At 42.5% G+C, this 18,180-nt stretch overlaps 1 long non-coding RNA gene and 2 other non-coding genes across 3 annotated transcripts; all 3 read right to left on the minus strand.

Annotated features, from left to right (window-relative positions):
* Positions 1 to 8,918: 8,918 nt before the first annotated feature.
* LOC145357529 (uncharacterized) lies at positions 8,919 to 16,656 on the minus strand. The gene is made up of 9 exons (XR_013889310.1): positions 16,597 to 16,656; positions 14,257 to 14,358; positions 13,884 to 13,930; positions 12,837 to 12,904; positions 11,797 to 11,862; positions 11,123 to 11,164; positions 10,647 to 10,695; positions 9,860 to 9,930; positions 8,919 to 9,160 (listed from the first exon to the last, which is right to left on the minus strand). It is a non-coding gene; the product is annotated as an uncharacterized LOC145357529 (long non-coding RNA).
* Positions 10,765 to 10,894, minus strand: LOC145357631 (small nucleolar RNA SNORA8). Its single transcript, XR_013889324.1, has one exon. It is a non-coding gene; the product is annotated as a small nucleolar RNA SNORA8 (small nucleolar RNA).
* On the minus strand, positions 11,976 to 12,109 carry LOC145357634 (small nucleolar RNA SNORA18). Its single transcript, XR_013889327.1, has one exon. It is a non-coding gene; the product is annotated as a small nucleolar RNA SNORA18 (small nucleolar RNA).
* Positions 16,657 to 18,180: the final 1,524 nt, after the last annotated feature.

Here is an 18,180-nt window from a genome sequence, read left to right on the forward strand (position 1 = left end):
ATCAATTCCTTTTACTATTCTCTGCCATTTGCTTCTTGTCTCCCTGTCACTGAGTATGAAATGGGAAATTGTCACAAAGCTGGTAATGCCATGGCAAGATTTAAAGACAAGGATGAGAATTTTAAAAGTCTTATGAGTTAATGGAATGAGAGCCAGTGCTGGTCAGTGAGGAGAGGGTGAACAGGAATTGAGCAGCAGAGTTTGGAATCAGCTGATGGAAGTGTTTAACCAAAAATCAACATTGAAAGGAATAGGGTGAAGCAAAAAAAAATGTTGACAAGTCCAAAGATTAAATGCAGGACAGTTCTTCAAAAAAAAAATGGTTTTGGCTGTCTTGTTTTGGGTCAAAGTGCAAGGATTATCGTGCAGAACATTCACAGATTATATTTTCTGAAATATTCACTCTTGGAAGTTTACAAATGCCGATACATGAGTGTATCTATTTGATACCTTCCGTTTTGAGGTAATCATTTAAATAAATGTTCTTCAGTAAATTTGAGTGTTTTTTTGAAGGTGGGCAATAAGCCAAATTATATGCAGGTACACCTGTGAACCAATGTATTTCATAAATCTAGCAGATGCCTTTTGAGATTAGGCTCTGTTATTTCTCTATTCAATTTAGAAATACAAAGTACCTACCATTCACTATTAAACTTAATACTCTAAAGACTATGTTTCCAATTATGACTTAGAGAGACTAAATAGACTGGGTCTGTACTCGTTGGAGTTTAGAAGGATGAGGGGGGATCTTATAGAGACGTATAAGATAATGAAAGGAATGGATAGGGTGGAGATAGAGAGATTCTTCCCGCTTAGAAAGGATAGCAGGACCAGAGGGCACAGCCTCAAGATAAGGGGGGGGCAGTTTAGATCGGAGTTGAGGAGGAGCTTCTTCACTCAAAGGGTGGTGAATCTCTGGAGTTCTCTGCCCGTTGAAGTGGTGGAGGCTACCTCGCTAAATATATTTAAGTCACGGGTAGATAAGTTTTTGACAGACAAGGGAATTAAGGGTTATGGGGAGAGAGCAGGAAAGTGGAACTGATCCACTTCAGATCAGCCATGATCTTACTGAATGGTGGGGCAGGCTCGAAGGGCTAGGTGGCCTACTCCTGCTCCTATTTCTTATGTTCTTATGCTCAATATAAAAAATTCAGTTACCACAATTTTCACATCAAACGTATCTTCATTGTCACAGTCTTCAATGCAGGTTTCATCACTGTAGTCTTATAAAAATTACTGTCAAATTTGTTTATACAAAAATACATTAAATGACAGAATAACTTAAAATGTTCCTTTAATTTTAAGCACTGCTACTTAATTAACAGGCAGGAACAACAGCATATTGCTTTAAAAAGTTAGCTTGAAATGAAGATCCTGAGACAAACTGGGGCAGTGGCACAATTCTGGATTCTCTCCAAGTAAACCAGGCTTGATAACCTGAAAAGGGACGTTATCCTTATTTCTATAATGTGGAAATGCCAACATTGGACTGTGGTAAGCACAGTAAGAAATCTCACAACTCCAAGTTAAAGTCCAACAGGTTTATTTGGAATCACGAGCTTTCGGAGCACTGCTCCTTCACCAGGTGAGCACTCAACCTTTATGCTCAATTCATTCAGAGAAGCATCGGAACTAGAACCTGAACATAATTAAGACAGGCCAAAGTACTTCTTCTGATCTGCTGGCACTATGGCAGCCATAACACAGCATATAAACATTCACAAGCAGTAAAAGTAGGTGAGATTTTACACGCATTCTCGTATGGGTGAAATTGGTCGTTTCTCATCCAAGTATTTATGTTGTCTAACAGGACGGTTGTCCCTCTCTGGACAGCCCACATTTATTTTTCTTAAGGATTCTGAGACTACCCTTTGACACTTAAACTCCTTCATGTAAGTAAATAATCCACATAAAACTGCTTGCTATAAATGAAGAGAATTTCAATGTTAAAACATTTTCAAAAATATTCACCAAGTACCAGGACTCCTTTGTTATTTTACATGCTTTGAAATTATACTGTGATTTAATATGAGTCATATATGTATCAACAATTGCCAGTGAAATTTTACTGTTCATTAGTTAACAAAGTACAGCCTCTTTTTTTAGCTTGCTTTTTTTTAATAAATAGATAAAAGCATTTTGTATTAATGCATGAACTTGTGAAAAGCTTGGGGTAGATAGATTGAACTGACAGTTTATGTATGCACAAATGAGGCATTCATGGGGGCGTTAAATGATTATTTGAGCAGAAACAATGTACTAGGGGCTGGGTACTGAAAATAGGCAGGAGAATGGCATGAAGTCATAATGCTCATTTGGGGAGCCAGTGGAGACATGACAGGCCCAATGGCCTCCGTCTGTACCTAGATAATTCTGTGATAAATCAAAGCATAGGCTTTGGAGGGTTACAGAAGCAGGGTGACACAAAACAATGAAGCAATTTCTGAAAAATGAGATCACTGAATTTTGAAATCAGTGCGCTGAAAGATGGAAAGCCTGAGTGGGGGTAACTGAGCAGACTGGATGTAGGCAAACACATACATGTATTGTGAGAGTGAGGTGGATAAGGGTGAGGAGTGACGGGATGGGGAGAAGAGCAGGTGGGGGACGGGGGAGGAGCGGGGGGGAAAGGGGAGGGGTGAGGAGTGGGGGGAAAAGGGGAGGGGTGAGGAGCGGGGGGGGAAGGGGAGGGGTGAGGAGCAGGGTGGGGGGGCTAGGGGAGGAATAAGGAGCTGAGGGGTGGGGGAAGGGGAGGGGTGAGGAGTGGGTGTGGGATGGGATGGGGAACTGATGATATATGTGCAGAGTGACATCATTGATGCATGCACAGAGCCGTTGATAGCATTGAATTTTTGTGCATGTGTGTATCAGTGAACTTGAGCAGATGATGCCTGTGGCCATGCAATGTTGGCAAGAGTGACACTGAACATTTATACTTGTGAACGCAACAGTCTGGTTGGATGAGTGATAAAATGCAGAAGAACCCTGTCAAATTTCCCCTTTTCCACCTGAGGGTACACCTGAGAGCAACTACTTCGGACGAATGGATGGGGATTGGTGGCTTTATAATTTCGGTACTTACTGTCCTTCCTATTTAAATAACAGAGTTTTAAGCAATATACATAGTATGTGTAAAAATAAAGACTTGACTTTTCACAACCATCGAACATCTCAAATCACTTACAGCCAATGGAGGAATTTGGAAGTGTTGTCACTGTGGTAATGTAGGAAACACAGCAACCAATTTGTTGCCCCAGTGGTCAGACAATGTGTTTTAGTGTTGCTGATTATAAGACCATAAGGCATAGGAGCTGAATAGAAGCCACTTGGCCCATCGAGTCTGCTCTGCCATTCAATCATGGTTAATATTTTTCTCATCCCCAGTATCCTGCCTTTCCCCCATATTCCCTGATCCCCTTATTAATCAAGAACCTATCTACCTTAGTCTTAAAGACACTCAATGGCTTGGCCTGTACAGACTTCTGCGGCAAAGAGTTCCACAGATTCACCACTCTCTAGCTGAAGAAATTCCTCCTCATCTCTGTTTTAATGGCCTGAGGTTGTGCCCTCTGGTTCTAGTTTTTCCTACTAGTGGAAACATCCTCTCCACGTCCACTTTATCCAGGCCTTGCAGTATCCTGTAAGTTTCAAAGGTCCCCCTTCATCCTTCTAAACTCCAATGAGTACAGACCCAGAGTCCTCAGCCGTTCCTCATACGACAAGCTCTTCATTCCACGGATTATTCTTGCAAACCTCCTCTGGACCCTTTCCAGGACCAGCACATCCTTCCTTAGACATGGGGCCCAAAACTGCTCACTGTACTCCAAATGGGATCTGACCAGAGCCTTAAATAGATTGAGGGATAAATATTGGCAAGATCTGTGACAGCTGCTCTGCTCTTCTGTGGAATAATTTACATCCATTGAAGAGCGCAGATGGTGCCTCAGATTAGCACCTTATCCCAAAGTCAGTAACATAATCTTTTGTGCCCAAGGTGGAGTGGAACTTAAACCGGAATCTTGTGAGTCAGAGGTGAGAGTGGTACAAACTGAGCCACAGTTGACACTACCAGCAAACATGCTGCCGATGAGAGCAGGGAGATGGGGCGGTTCTTGATGTCTTGGTTGGGGGGGCGGGGGGAAAGAGGAGGGTGTGTGGAGGGGAGGGGAGGGGGCCTCCTAGTGCACTGTGAAATTGGGGTGCCCTTGTGAACAGCACCCAAGTGTTCAGAAGCTGGGCTTGCCCGCTAAACCCTGCCCTCCCCATCACCGACCAACGCAAAATCCCATCTCTCCACAAAAAGTGACCGGGAGTGGGAGGAATGTAGTATGGATTGCACCCAAGAGACTAGCACAGATCGTTCCCTTATCGTTGTTATTATGGTCATTTTTGGGGAGAATTCCACCCTATATCTGCTGAATGGTGGCTTAAAATTAAAGCCAGACCTTTCAGACATAAAAGTAGGAAACACCTCCATAGACAAAGGTTGGCACAAACATGGAACTCCTTCTGCAATGGCAACTGTAGACAAATGATTTATTTTAAATCCAAGATTGATAGATAAGATATGAAAGGGACATGCAGCAAAAGTGAGCATATGGAGTTAGAATCATAGAATCCTACAGTTCAGAAAGAGGCCATTCAGCACATCGAGTCTGCACCGATCACAATCTCACCCACACCCTATTCCTAAACCCATTCATTTACCCTAGCTAGTCCCCCTGACAGTAGGGGACAATTTAGCAAGGCCAATCCACCTAACCCTCGCATCTTTGGACTGTGGGAGGAAACCCACACTGACATGGGGAGAATGTGCAAATTCCACACAAGGCAGGAATCGAACCCAGGTCCCTGGTGCTGTGAGGCAGCAGTGATAGCCACTTTGCCACCCATTAGATATGGAATCAGACATGACACCTCTGAACGGTGGAACAGGCAAAGGGACTATCTATCCTTGTTTCTATGCATCCAGGTTCAAGTTCATTCACTGACAGAGAGAGATTAGGCAATGCTGAGTCACGACCAAGGGGAAGAGATTAGGCAACTGCTATGCTAAGTCAGCCAGCCGTTATGCTACAATATTTCTGCAGTCCTCGATTCACTCAACCTTACTCTCATCTCCAGCTTTTATGCCTTAGTTCTCAATAGAACAATTACCTGGCTCACCCTCGACAATCCCTCAGCAATGACCCCTTCCACCGGATCTGGCTGGGTCACATATAAGCCCTAGTGAGGACCTGCTCTTTAGTCTGTTTAGGACTCATGAACTTCTTTGCCACTAAGATCGAGGCCTTTTGATTGGCTGCAACTAGACCCCACCCTTCCACAGGTCCACCTGCCAAATTACCTCCAAAACAGGGTCCACATTTCAACTTCTTTTTCTAACTCCCAGGATCTGTAAACAAATTTTGGGAAGGCATTAGGAATTCATCTAGTTATTAATTAAAACAGAAAAGGTGCATTTTTATGAACATTCTTCAAATGAGAAGTCTAGTTAATTAGCTTATTCCCTCATCACATTGAGCACTAATTTAGTGAGCTAACTGGCATTGTTCTTACTTCCACAAGTAGTTCATGCCTGCCCACAAGCACTTGTTGTAACATTGCAGTGGACATTATGGACATCTGTCTGTGTGATCTTGATTGCGTTTTGATGTTTTTCATTGTTGAGAAGTTTTTGACAGCAATTTGTGCTGCTGGACAGTGCAATCACCAGCTATATGTTGAATTTCTTTGAGGACAATTGGCCTTTTCTGAGTGGGAATTTAGTCTGTCAATTCTAAAGGGTGATGCTCAGTCCCAAACTGAGACCAGTCCTAGCACCTGAATTAACACAAGTTTCAATCCTAGCTTCCCCATCCACCCTCCAGCCTGGAAGGGACCAATTCTGAATCTCAAGGAACGATGCTCATATTATTGACAGTAACGTAAAGGTGGAACAGCTGAGCAAATCCTAGCAAATTTTAAGCTATACCACCACAGACTTACATCAGTCACAGGTTTCTGGATAGTTAAAAGCTTTTGCTGACAACTCTGTCCTTGCAAACTACTACCCCAACTCCAGCCTCCCTTTCCTCTCCAAAATCATTGCATATGTTGTTTCAAATACTTCCCAGGATACAACGAATTAGGTTTCCACTACACCAACGCCATTAATGTTCAGTGGATTTTAGGAGTAACTGAACATACTGGAAAAACCCAGCATGTTTGGCAGTATCTGTGGAGAGAAACAGATCCTATCTGAATCAGCTGGCGGAGGTATTCACAGACATCTTCAACCTCTCTTTACAACAATCTAAGGTCCTTATCTGCTTCAAGAAGACAAGCATCAGCCCAGGACCTAAGAAAAACCAAGCAGCGTGTCAGTGGTTCTGACATCCATCATTATGAAGTGCTTTGAAAGATTAGTTATAGCACGAATCAATTCCAGCACCCCTGGTCTACCGGGTCCATTACGGTTTGCCAACTGCCACAACGGGTCCAAAGCAGATGCCATTTCCCTGGCCCTGCACTCAACCCTGGAACACCGAGATAACAAGGACACCGATGTCAGACTTCTATTTATTGACTACAGTTCAGCCTTCAACACAATTATTCCCAAAAAACGCATCTCTAAACTGTGGCCTGGGCCTTGGCACCTCCCTCTGCGACTGGATCCTGAACTTCCTAACTCTCAGACCACAATCTGGATAGGCAACACCACCTCCTCAGCAATCATCCTCAACACCGGTGCCCCACAAGGCTGTGTTCTCAGCCCCCTACTATACTCCTTATACACCTATGACTGTGCAGCCAAATTCCCCTCCAATTCAATTTTCAAGTATGCTGATGACACCACTGTAGTGGATTGGATCTTAAACAATGATGAGACAGTACAGGAATGAGATGGAGAATCTGGTGAGGCAACAATAATCTCTCCCTTGATGTCAACAAAACAAAGGAGATCATCGACTTCAGGAAGCGTAAAATATGTCCCTGTCCATGTGGATGAAGTAGAAAGGGCTTCAAGTTTTTCCAGTGTCCTGGTCACCAACAATTTGTCCTGGTCCACTATGCTGCCACTATAGTTGAGAAAGGTCACCAAAGCCTCTCTCAGGAGACTAAGGAAATTTGGGATGTCAGCTACAACTCACCAACTTTTACAGATGCACCATAGAAAGCATTCTTTCTGCTTTATCACAGCTTGGTATGGCTCCTGCTCTGCCCAAGATGCAAGGAACTACAAAAGGTCATGAATGTAGCCCAATCAATCATCCAAACCAGCCTCCTGTCCATTGGCTACACTTCCCATTGCCTCAGCAAAGCAGCCTGCATAATTAAGGACCCCACACACCCCAGGCATTTTCTCTATCTTTTTCCCCAAAAGGCAGAAGATGAAAGTCTGAGGTCACACACCAGCCCAAGAACAGCTTCTTCCCTGCTGCTGTCAAACTTTTGACTGGATTTACCTTACATTAGGTTGATCTTTTCCTACACCCTAGCTGTAACAAACACTATGCACAAACTCCTTTCCTATGAACAGTATATTTTGTGTATAGCATGTTAAAACATTTGATAATCAAAGCTAATTTTTGAATTAACTCTATGGAATCTCTTAGCATTTTGATGCAAACATGGCAAGGTAAACTTATCCCTTCTCATCCTGAGTGGTGGAAAATCTGGTCATTCAGCAGATGAATGGCTCTTGCCTGGTTCCACATTTGTGGCATCACTTGCAACATCTTTCAACTCTTGCTTCATTAGAACTATAGGGCAGCATAGTGGCTAACATTGCTGCCCCATAGCACCAGGTTCAGTTACTAGTGTGCACATTCTCCCCATGTCTGTAGGATTCCTCCCAGTCTGAAAGATGTGTGGTTAGGTGCATTGACCCAAACAGGTACTAGAGGAATTTCCACAGTAACTTCATTGTGCTGGAAATGCAAACCTTACTGTGATTAAAAATTTTGAATCAAGTACTGATTGAAGCAGTGGCTACCACTGCCATCTCAGCAGCTGTGGCCTGAGTTCCAGGTTTGACTCCGGCCTCAGGTCACTCATTTGCACTCCATGTCTGAGTGGGTTTCCTCCCAATCCAAAGATCGGCTATGCTAAATTAACCCATCAACCTAATTTGCCAATGTCAGGACAGGAAAGAGCCTGGGTGAGATGGTGGTCACTGCAAACAATGGACAGAATGGCCTTTTGTATTGTAGGGATTCTACATTCATTTCTAGGGGCTGACCCATGACAATCTCACCTCATTTGGCCAATAACTGAAAGCCAAATGGGGTACAACTTGCCCTGGTTGCTCATGCCAAGATAAGCTATATGCTAACTCTAGCCAGACATTGGTCTAGAGGGCCAAGTTTATCAAGTTCTGTCTGATTTGGATATTCTGTAACTGTTGTTCATTTGCCCCTCCTGGAAAAGAAATTGGAGGTCATCCAAAACTGCTGCCTTCTGACCAATTTCCATAAATCTATCACTATAGAAAGTGAATCCTTATAAGCAACATCTTAATTGGAAGAGTCTTATGATACAAACTGTCCACACAAATTGCAATTCAGACTGATTTCACACTCGAGTTACTCGACTAGTTCAGTTAGCCCCTTCTCACAGCTACTATCACTACTCCCACAATCCTCATTCATCCCTTGAATGGGACTTGAGCAAGGATGCAAAGAACACCACTCAAAATTCCATTGAGTCATCCACCCTGATTTGACAGCATCTGGCATCTTACTCTAGATCTGATCCACTTTTGTTCTTGTATCTTCAACTAGAATGTAAATTGCCTGCTCAAAAAAATTCAGATTCTTCAAATGACTGTTGAGACCTGGACTTTGGATACCCATTCTGCACATGAGTGCATCTCCCTGCAGTTCTCAAATTTTGCACTTGTTAGTAGATATACACAAATTAAGATGACAATACAGTCTTGATTAATTCCTTTATTATGCAGCACTGAAGTGCACAATGAATACACATTAGTACAATATTCATAGCTTTACTGAACTAAAGATGCAATTCAGATTTCCTTTGATAATCCTGATGCATTATAAAGCCAGAAATTCAGTTTGCACAGTCAGTTGAAACAAAATGCAAAACATTAAAAGGCAAGCTGTGCTTGATCTGCTATCTTCCAGTTCAGCTGTCTATTCTGTGATTCCAATGTTTCCTAAAAAGGAGAATAAATAGCAAGATTCAAGTTTCCAGGGAAGACCAAGAATTCAACACCAAGTAGATATCATAAATTGTCCTTTTTGCATTTGGATGACAAATTTTGGTGCAGTCCCCATGAGTATATTTCTAAATAGGAAACATCAATTATCACTTATAGCACCACATTTTTTCAGGAACTTGAGTAGGTTTTGCATACCAATTCTTTTCAACTGTGATGCTCACATCTTTGGCAAGGCCAGCATTTATTGCCCACCTTAAGAGTCTGAGTGGATGTCTTTAAAAAAGGACTAATTTATACACATTGCAACCATGAGGAGCTAAGCAAACTGGCCAAGAACATGTGCCAGCAACCCACTCCCCTCCAGTGTCAGACCTGTCAGCAACTATTGGACTGCAGAATACAAATGGCTTAAAATCTGCTTTTTCAGGCTAATAAATTCTATCTTTGGCTTGGAAGTTTTATAAATGTGCCCTATGAGCATAGACTGCAAGATATGGTCTTGCAGTAACTAAGCACAGGATTATACTCTTGGTCATTGCGTTAAGAGTTGTTGGATTTTTGCCAAAAGACTCTCTTTGAAATGACCAGCACTGAACCTACTTTCACTGGCAAACAGTACAGAAATGGTCCATCTATCTGCAAGGACAAGTACTATTTGTATATTTCAACTAGCTGTGAAATTCCTAAACATACCTGAACAATGGCTAATTTGAGGCCACTTAATGTTTTCACAAGGTCAATCAGCAATCTTGTAGTATTATAACCTAAAGAACCAAAGTGAAATTATGCACAAGTTAGTAAACACTAATGCAAGACATGCTGCCTTGTGCTGACAGCTTGCTAAATATATAAATTCTCCAGTCTGATCCCACCTAACTCAAGCAGCAACTTGACCTTAGCAACTTTGCATCAATGAGAGGTTTTGCAGTCAGTTGCATGAAAACAGACCCAAGACAGCAGAGCTAAGAGATCCTGCATTCTACAGGCAGAACTGGAAAGACATCACAAATGCTATGAATACACATAATTGAGATGGTCTGGTTACATTTGTTATTCCATACCATTTAGTTTGTAAAAACTATTTGCCTATCCATGTTAAGAATGTAGATTCTGATCCAAACTGAATTTAAAGCTACAAAAATGTGGAATCTTGTTGGTAGTGTCTTCATTTGGGGTTATTCAGCAAGTCTGATTATTTTGGCTTAGTTTTCCATGTTCCCAGCCAATTGTGTTACCAGTGGCAACTACAATCAGCTGGGATGGTCTTTTACTTTATGGTCATCGCCACAGCAGACCAGATACAGGAACTCTGGTTGCCTTGGTATGTGACCAACTATGCCAAACATTACAATTAGTATTTACCAACTGAAGTTAATACATTTTAACTTCACTGCTGAGCTCCACAATGCAGCTAACTATTTCAGTCAGAGTAAAAAATGTTCATTGTATAGAGGCTATATTCCCCCATGAACTGTCATACCTGTTTACAATTTCAGTGCAGTGATCCCTGCAGCTTCAAGCTGATGCACCTAGGAGTGAAAATATTAGTGAGTCAATGGTTCTAGGTTGCCTTTTATTGGTTTAATGTGCAGTGCAGCACATGTATCAGCAATATTACCAGGTTAACAAGCATGATCAGCAAGCTAACCAACGATGCCAAACTGAATTAATATTGCACTGATAGAACATCCAACAGGAGGTGCTGTTGGATGCAGATATGCTAGTGCGATTAGACACAAGATTAGCAATATTAATTTCCGAAACACTGCCAATTGCATCCAACATTAGCTATTAATCTAAATCTGGTCAGAAATCACTATCAAATACTATTGTTGATCAAACTACTGCACTTTTTATTTGCCTAAAATTTGAAACTAAATATTATCACTTATATTCAGGATACGCAATTCTACATAGGACATCTTTCCAGTGTGCCATCAAGAACAAACTACATACCTTGGTGAAAGGTAGTGATTTACTCCCAAGTAGTCTTGACATCTTTATATAGAAAGAGAAATCATTATATCCAAGATGCACACCTGAGCTTAAAGCATTAAAAACTTTTACTACCTCAGCTGATACAAATACAGTCCTGTTCAGAAAATGATTTATGTTCATTGATTGTCACATAGCAGTTGAACAGAAAGAATAATCATTACAGAACTGCACTTGAGCATTAACCCTCCAAATTAGCTGCAGCCATCAGGAAATAGCAGGTGAATGGGACTAATTGACGAGCTCTTTTAAACAGCCAGAGGAACACTGGGCTAAAAGAATGCTATTGCACAGCAAGAATTCAAAGTAGTGCTGCAATCTGCAATTTAATTCTACAGCTTTCACTATTAGCTCTAATGGCTTCTGGAACAGCAATCTGCCAAACTGACATACTTCCAATATAGAGAACATCTCACTTCCACCTGCAAAAGCAGTGGTGGCAGTGTCAGTGAATATTAAGACAAGCTAAATAGATTCTGGACTGATGGGGAGGCAAACTTGAGGGGTAGGCAGTGGAAGTGTGAGGCCAAAATAAGATCAGCCATGATCTTATGGAATGGTAGAATAGACAAGGGGATGAATGGCCTACTCCTAAACAGGATGGTCAGGGGCTGGGGAAGCTCTAACCTCCTTACCTGTTGCAAGAATCCACCTGATGTGGGCAGAACTTTCTGCCAAATTCATCTTCAGTGCAGAAAGGCCTGAAAAACATTTAAAAATGATATACATCTGCAAAATCAATGCTCTGGATTCATTAATCCCATTCCATTTTCCTTTTTGAAACACCCATGGTTATAACTTAAGACCCAGCAATCATTGTTTTGTAGTTCAATCTCACTGGTTTAACAGCATAATCCAATGAGTAAAGCAAGAACTACAGGTTTACTCTTTGAGGCGTTTCCAACAACATAAATCTATTGTTAAGGTTCAGTTGGGATAGACCTCATTTGCCAATGCTACAAGCAGAAAGTAACACCAGCAGACTTCAGGTTTAAGTAGGCTTGCATGAAAATTTAGAAATTTAATTGTGAAATACATTTGACTTCAACTCATTATATAAGCAACACAATCAGCCATATTCACCAGTTTTTTTCTAATTTCTACACCACGAACAAAGATTAAGCCAACCTCAGCCATATTTAGTTTCTACAAACTACTATCAGCTGGAAACATGCCTACTTTTCAGACAACCAAGCATCCTAAACCAACCATCCATCAAATCTTGCCATCTCACCCTTTCATAGAGGGAATACAGCTGGCCACATCAGCTCCTTGTTTTTACCCAGGTCTAGTATTACCCACTGCTGCACCTGTTAACCTACACAGCTGCTTTGTTAATTTGCCAACTAGTTTCATTACCTGCCTTGAACCTGCCACAAAGCACCCAAGGTATCCTATCCATAGCCACTGATGCTCACATTAACATTCATTCAACTATCCTCAAAAGACCTGCTTGTCATCGACACTATATTCAAAGTCCACATTCCTTACAGCCCTGCTTCATCGTACATCCAATGCCCTTGACCCCATTTTATGAGCCCTGCCCCCATCTTTGTTCATTTAACTGGATCACAGTCCACTCTTCACACTGAGTGAAATGCTTCATTCTTTCCTGGGGCATGTTGCCCCAGGACTTTTTCTGCAGAAATTGATTCTATATCCACATAGAACTCACCCAAGTAGTCAAGTTGCCCTGGAATGATCAGTTACAACATCCACATGAAGCCATCTCCATAGGAATTTCTAGAGACAGAAGATTGTATTTAGACATGTTCAGATATTTATGGCAAAGTTGAAGCCCACAATTTTGTTATTGATTTTGCATTGATGTGTTCAGAAGGCCATGTCATTCATTGTCAATCAGAGCAGTTGAACTTTTTGGCATTCATCACAACTGCAGAAAAGTAAAAGAAAAATCCAAACTGCTGGAAGGCAGGCTCAAGCCAGTTACAATTTTGTAATACAATATAAATTAGACTTTAATTACATCTAGCTGCAGAAGCATCAGTCATTAATCTCCATAGGAACTAAGGCAGAAGCTAAAAGTCAAGGGAAACCCATAGTGATCGGTCTTTTGGGTGGGTCAAACAAGTAAACCAACTTAAATTACGTTTGGACAAAGAAAAAGGGGGCAGCTCCCCAAAAGGAGGGGGAACGGCCCGAACAGAAACAAAACGTACAAAGGAAACTTAAGACACGTCAAATCAAAATGTGATTATTGGGGTCTATAAGGCACCTCAGCCCCTGCGGTGCCCAACGGGCACGGAAGGCCTTGACAGTGCCCACAGACACTGCGTGCTCCCTCTCCAGGGGCACCTGGCCGCGAACGTAGCCACGGTAGAGGGGCAGGCAGTCGGGACGGACAGCCCTGTCGATCGCCCGCTGCCTGGACCTGTTGATGGCATGTTTCGCCAGGCCCAGGAGCAGGTTCACGAGGAGGTCAGAATCCCAACCCTCCCCTCACCAGGTGTCTGTAGATTAGGAGCTGGTGCAATAAAGTTGAGACTCAAAACCAGTAAGGCTGCGCAATTTATTACCTGTTAAAAAAAGCCTCAAGTGCAATTATTTCATAGCTGCCTTGACCCATTGAAGACACCTACACAATTACAAAACGATTATGGCTTTTAACAAGCATATTTCACTTCCTCATCTACTGCTTTTGAATAACCTTCATGTCAAAATTGCACATAAAGTAATCCCTTCAGGACAGAGAAGTTCATACCTTTTGTCATTTTGTCACAAGGCCAGTTGATTTTGCTCCAGCTCCACCTGTGTATTAAAGGGGAAAATTTCATTGAATTTTATAAAGCACGTTTACTTAACCTTATTCAACAGCATCATAAATAGGTCCAGGATTCAACTAGAGGAAAGTATTACAAGCAATACTAGAATACCAATTTAAAATAAAATTATGGTACTTGGATGCTTAGGAGAGAATCCAATATCTGTCCCTTCTTGTTAGTAGCATAACTGGAGGATTGTGACCAGTTATGGATGGTAAAGAATTTACTTTCAGCACTCGTTTCCTGGTTAATGTCTACTCAAATGACAAAACCATGCTCAAGTGCTGATCACAAAATCCAAAAATATCTCACCTGCATTTTATCTCGATTATCTCCATAGCTTAGTTTCTTGAGCAGAAATTGATCTTGATTAGGCATATGAATTAAAAATGGTTGAATTCCAAACACAGCAATCTGAAATAAGATACAACTCCCATTATATTGCAAAAGAACTATCTAATATTCAGGTGATTAATCACAAATCTTAACACTGAACAAAACAGCCCATTAGCCACTAAACTGGAACATTCACTCCTTTCATCACCCTTCTGAGCCCAACATCAAAACGCAAACAGCAGATATGAAAAACTACCATGAGGTCCATATCAACCATATCCACTGCTTTTCCTTCGTCAATGTGTTTAGTCACATTTTCAAATAACTCAACCAGGCTCATCAGGCACAACCTGCCCTTGACAAAGCCATGCTGACTACTTTTGATCAAACTAAACTTCTCCAAATGTTCATAAATCCTGTCCATCAACTTATCAACCACTGAGGTTAGACTCAGTCAGCAATTTCCTGCACTATCCTTGTTCCCTTTCTTGAATATAGGAACCACATCTGCAATCCTCAGGAATCTCTCCCATCTCTATCAGGAACACAAAGATCATCACCAGAGGCTTTGCAATCTCTTCCCCACCTCCCACAGTAACCTGGGGTACATCCCATCTGGTCCTGGTTACTTATTTATCTTGATGCAATTCAAAAGTTCCAACACATCCTCTTTCTTAATGTCCACATACTCAATCTTTTCAGTCTGACTTCACATTTCCCAGATTATATTCCATTTGCAAAATGTTTTTTCCACCTATTTTGTTATCTGCAAATATGGCAATACACATGTTTCTTTCCTCCAAGCCATTACTATATGGTGTGAACATCTGCAGTCCCAGCACATATAGAGCCTTGTGGAGCCCCACTGGTTATCAGCTTCCAACCTGAAAAGAACCCTCATCTCCAGTTTGCTTGGAAATAGGGCCCACCCAAGAGGTTGGGGATGGGAGTTGATACTGTGGACTTGAATTGCTACTTTTTCATTCCAGGCTCAATGTGCACAATAGAATGCATGTGTTGGGATAGTACTAGACATGGAATTGGGGCAGATCACAGTGAATACACAGGTTTAGCATGCAAGTACACAAATTGGTGAATAATTTTTAGTAACCTAAGGTACAGATAGCACTCTGGGAATATAGCTTAAATTTTTGAGCTGGTTGTTTAATATTCATGGATACAAGTTATTCAGAACAAGGGGGTTTGGTGGCAGTACTGGTTAGGGGAGAGAGGGACTGTCCTTGAAGGAGCAAAGACAGCAAATAGATAAGAGCATGCTTCTGAGGCAAATTAAAAATTTGAAAGGGATATATTTCCCAGAACCAGTTTCAATGCCCAAAAATATGAAACCCAGGCTCATGCATTAGACCACAAGGTGAGCACCACTCTCCTTCCTAGTTCCTCTCACTAGCACATGCAATTCAGCAAATACTTTTCTTCTGACTCACTTCCACCGCCTTGCAAAATATTCTGGATCCTCTGCCACAGGAGGTAAAATATGCAGAACGCTGGGTGCACCACTCGACCCCTGCCAATTATCAGCTTAGTGACTGGAATGCTATAATTTGTTCTTTCTACATGCGCAGTCCCTTGTTCATTGATGCCTAGGAATAGTTAACACGCTTCCAAGGACAGGTTGGGAAACATCTCCACGATTCTTCTAGCCAAACAATTATCACTAGAATGAAATAACCAATCTCAGAATCCAGCTCCAGAAAATTTAGCCTCCTTGATGCACCAGTGAATCCTGTCCCCATAAGCTCTGAAAGCCACAATTTTGGCACGGCCAGAGCCCAGCGATGAAAGCAATGCCTATTTTAGTGTATTGTCAGACTTTTCACTGTATTTTAGTGTAGCCGGGGGTGGAAAGGGAGGAAACAGCTCCAGAGGAGCGCCCCACCCCCCCCCCGCCCAAGCAATGGCAGGGAGTGGGGGGCCTTGTGCGGGGCTGAGTCGGACGTAAAAGGGCGCCTGGGGCCTTAGGAAGAGCAGCGTCCATCGCCATTGTGCCCGGGGCGGCTGGTGGCGATACTAACCACCCCTCCCACCGCCGCCATGGAGACCAATCCCCCTCCCTCTCTCCCAACCCCGCGAGCGGCCTCCTCGTGAGCCGTTGCCATGAACGCCATGCTCGAGGCACCAACGGCTCTAAAGGGTCAGATGAATTTCTCCCGCCTCAGGATTAACAATCCCCCGCCGTCTCAGTGAGTATCAGGGCCGGGCGGTGATTCTGGAGCCTGGGGTATCTAATTGTGGGTAGGCCGCCACGTGGACCGGGCCGGGCCGAGCCGAGCTTCACCACACGCAATCTCTTACCTCCGCTGTTGCCAGGCAAAGAGAGCGCTAATAGCCGAGGACGGCCTTTTTATACCGGCCTGGGAGCTGCGCAGATTCCACCTCCAAACCGCGTCACTCCGCTCTGGTATTTTATTATTTTGAATTTTCACTGACCCAGGCCCGGCCCGAGCCCCGCTGATTAATTATTTTAAAATAATAATTAATTTTATATAAAATAACCAAATTGCTTTGCGCTATATTCTTTTCCCCCCGCCCCAATTTTCCGCGCAGCCGCAGTTGGGCTGAGTGTTTCTGCTGTGCATTGTTGGGAGTACTGTGTTTACGCCGGCATACTCACATCATGTGCATTATTGGGTGCAGGTCATTGAAGATCATAAGACGTAGGAGCAGAATCGGGCAACGCTGTCCGTGGCGTTCGCACTATCATTCAGTCGTGGCTGATATTTTTCTCATGTCCATTCTCCTGCCTTTTCCCCATAACCCCTGATCCGCTTATTAATCAAGAACCTATCTACTTCTTAATGACACTCAATGACTTGGCCTACACAGCCTTCTAAGGCAAGAGTTCTTCAGATTCACCACTTTTGGGCTGAAGGAGTTCCTCCTCATCTGTGTCCTAAAGGATTGTCCCTTTACCCTGAGATTATGCCCTCTGGTTCTAGTTTTTACTACTAGTGGAAACATCCTTTCCACGTCCACTTTATCCAGGCCTCACTGTATCCTGTAAATTTCAATAAGATCCTACCTTATCCTTCCAAACTCCAACGAATACAGACCCAGAATCCTCAACCATTCCTCATATGGAATGATAAATGTGGAGGAATGATAAAGATCCAGCACAGTACATTGCTATGTATGTATCATTGATGTACACTACTGGGTGTAAGTTATTGCTATGTACTATGCTGGATCTTTATCATTGCTGTACATTGTACAGTGCTGTGTCTATATCAAGGTCTAAACAACATTTTTATAGGAAGTGGGAGCAAGAGTAAGCAATTCAACCCTTTGTGCCTGCTCTGTCATTCTATATGATCACGGATGATCTCCATCTCATCCTAAATCCACTTCTTCACTTGCTCCCCTTTGCCCTTTATCCTACTTTTGATCAAATATTTGTCCATCTCTTTCTTGAATCTCGTGATTGATTCTCCATCCATTGCACTCTGGGGCAGTGAGTTCCATAGATTCACAACCCTCTGTGAGAAGCAGTTTCTCCTTATCTCTTGTGTTGAACCTCCCCTCTCTTACTCTACTCCTAGATTGTTCTCGAAGGGGGAACATTCTGGTTAACATTTACTTTATCAATCCCATTGAGTATTTTATATATCTTAATCAAATCCCCCTTCATTCTTTTGTATTCCAGCAAGCCCAAGCTACTCAACCGTTCCTCATATGACAGCCCCTTCAAACCTGGAATCAATATAGTGAATCTCTTCTGAACTGTTTCCAGTGCCAGCGCATCCTTTCTCAAAGAAGGTGACCAAAATTGAATGTAGTCAAATAGGAGGCAGAGAGTGGGGGTCAACGGGTGCTATTCGGATTGGCGGATGGTGACTAGTGGAGTGCCCCAGGGGTCGGTGCTGGGGCCTCAGCTTTTTA

Source organism: Carcharhinus amblyrhynchos, chromosome 23 (assembly GCF_965287045.1).
Source record: "Carcharhinus amblyrhynchos chromosome 23, sCarAmb.v2.hapA, whole genome shotgun sequence".
In the NCBI taxonomy this organism is placed as follows: Eukaryota; Metazoa; Chordata; class Chondrichthyes; order Carcharhiniformes; family Carcharhinidae; genus Carcharhinus; species Carcharhinus amblyrhynchos.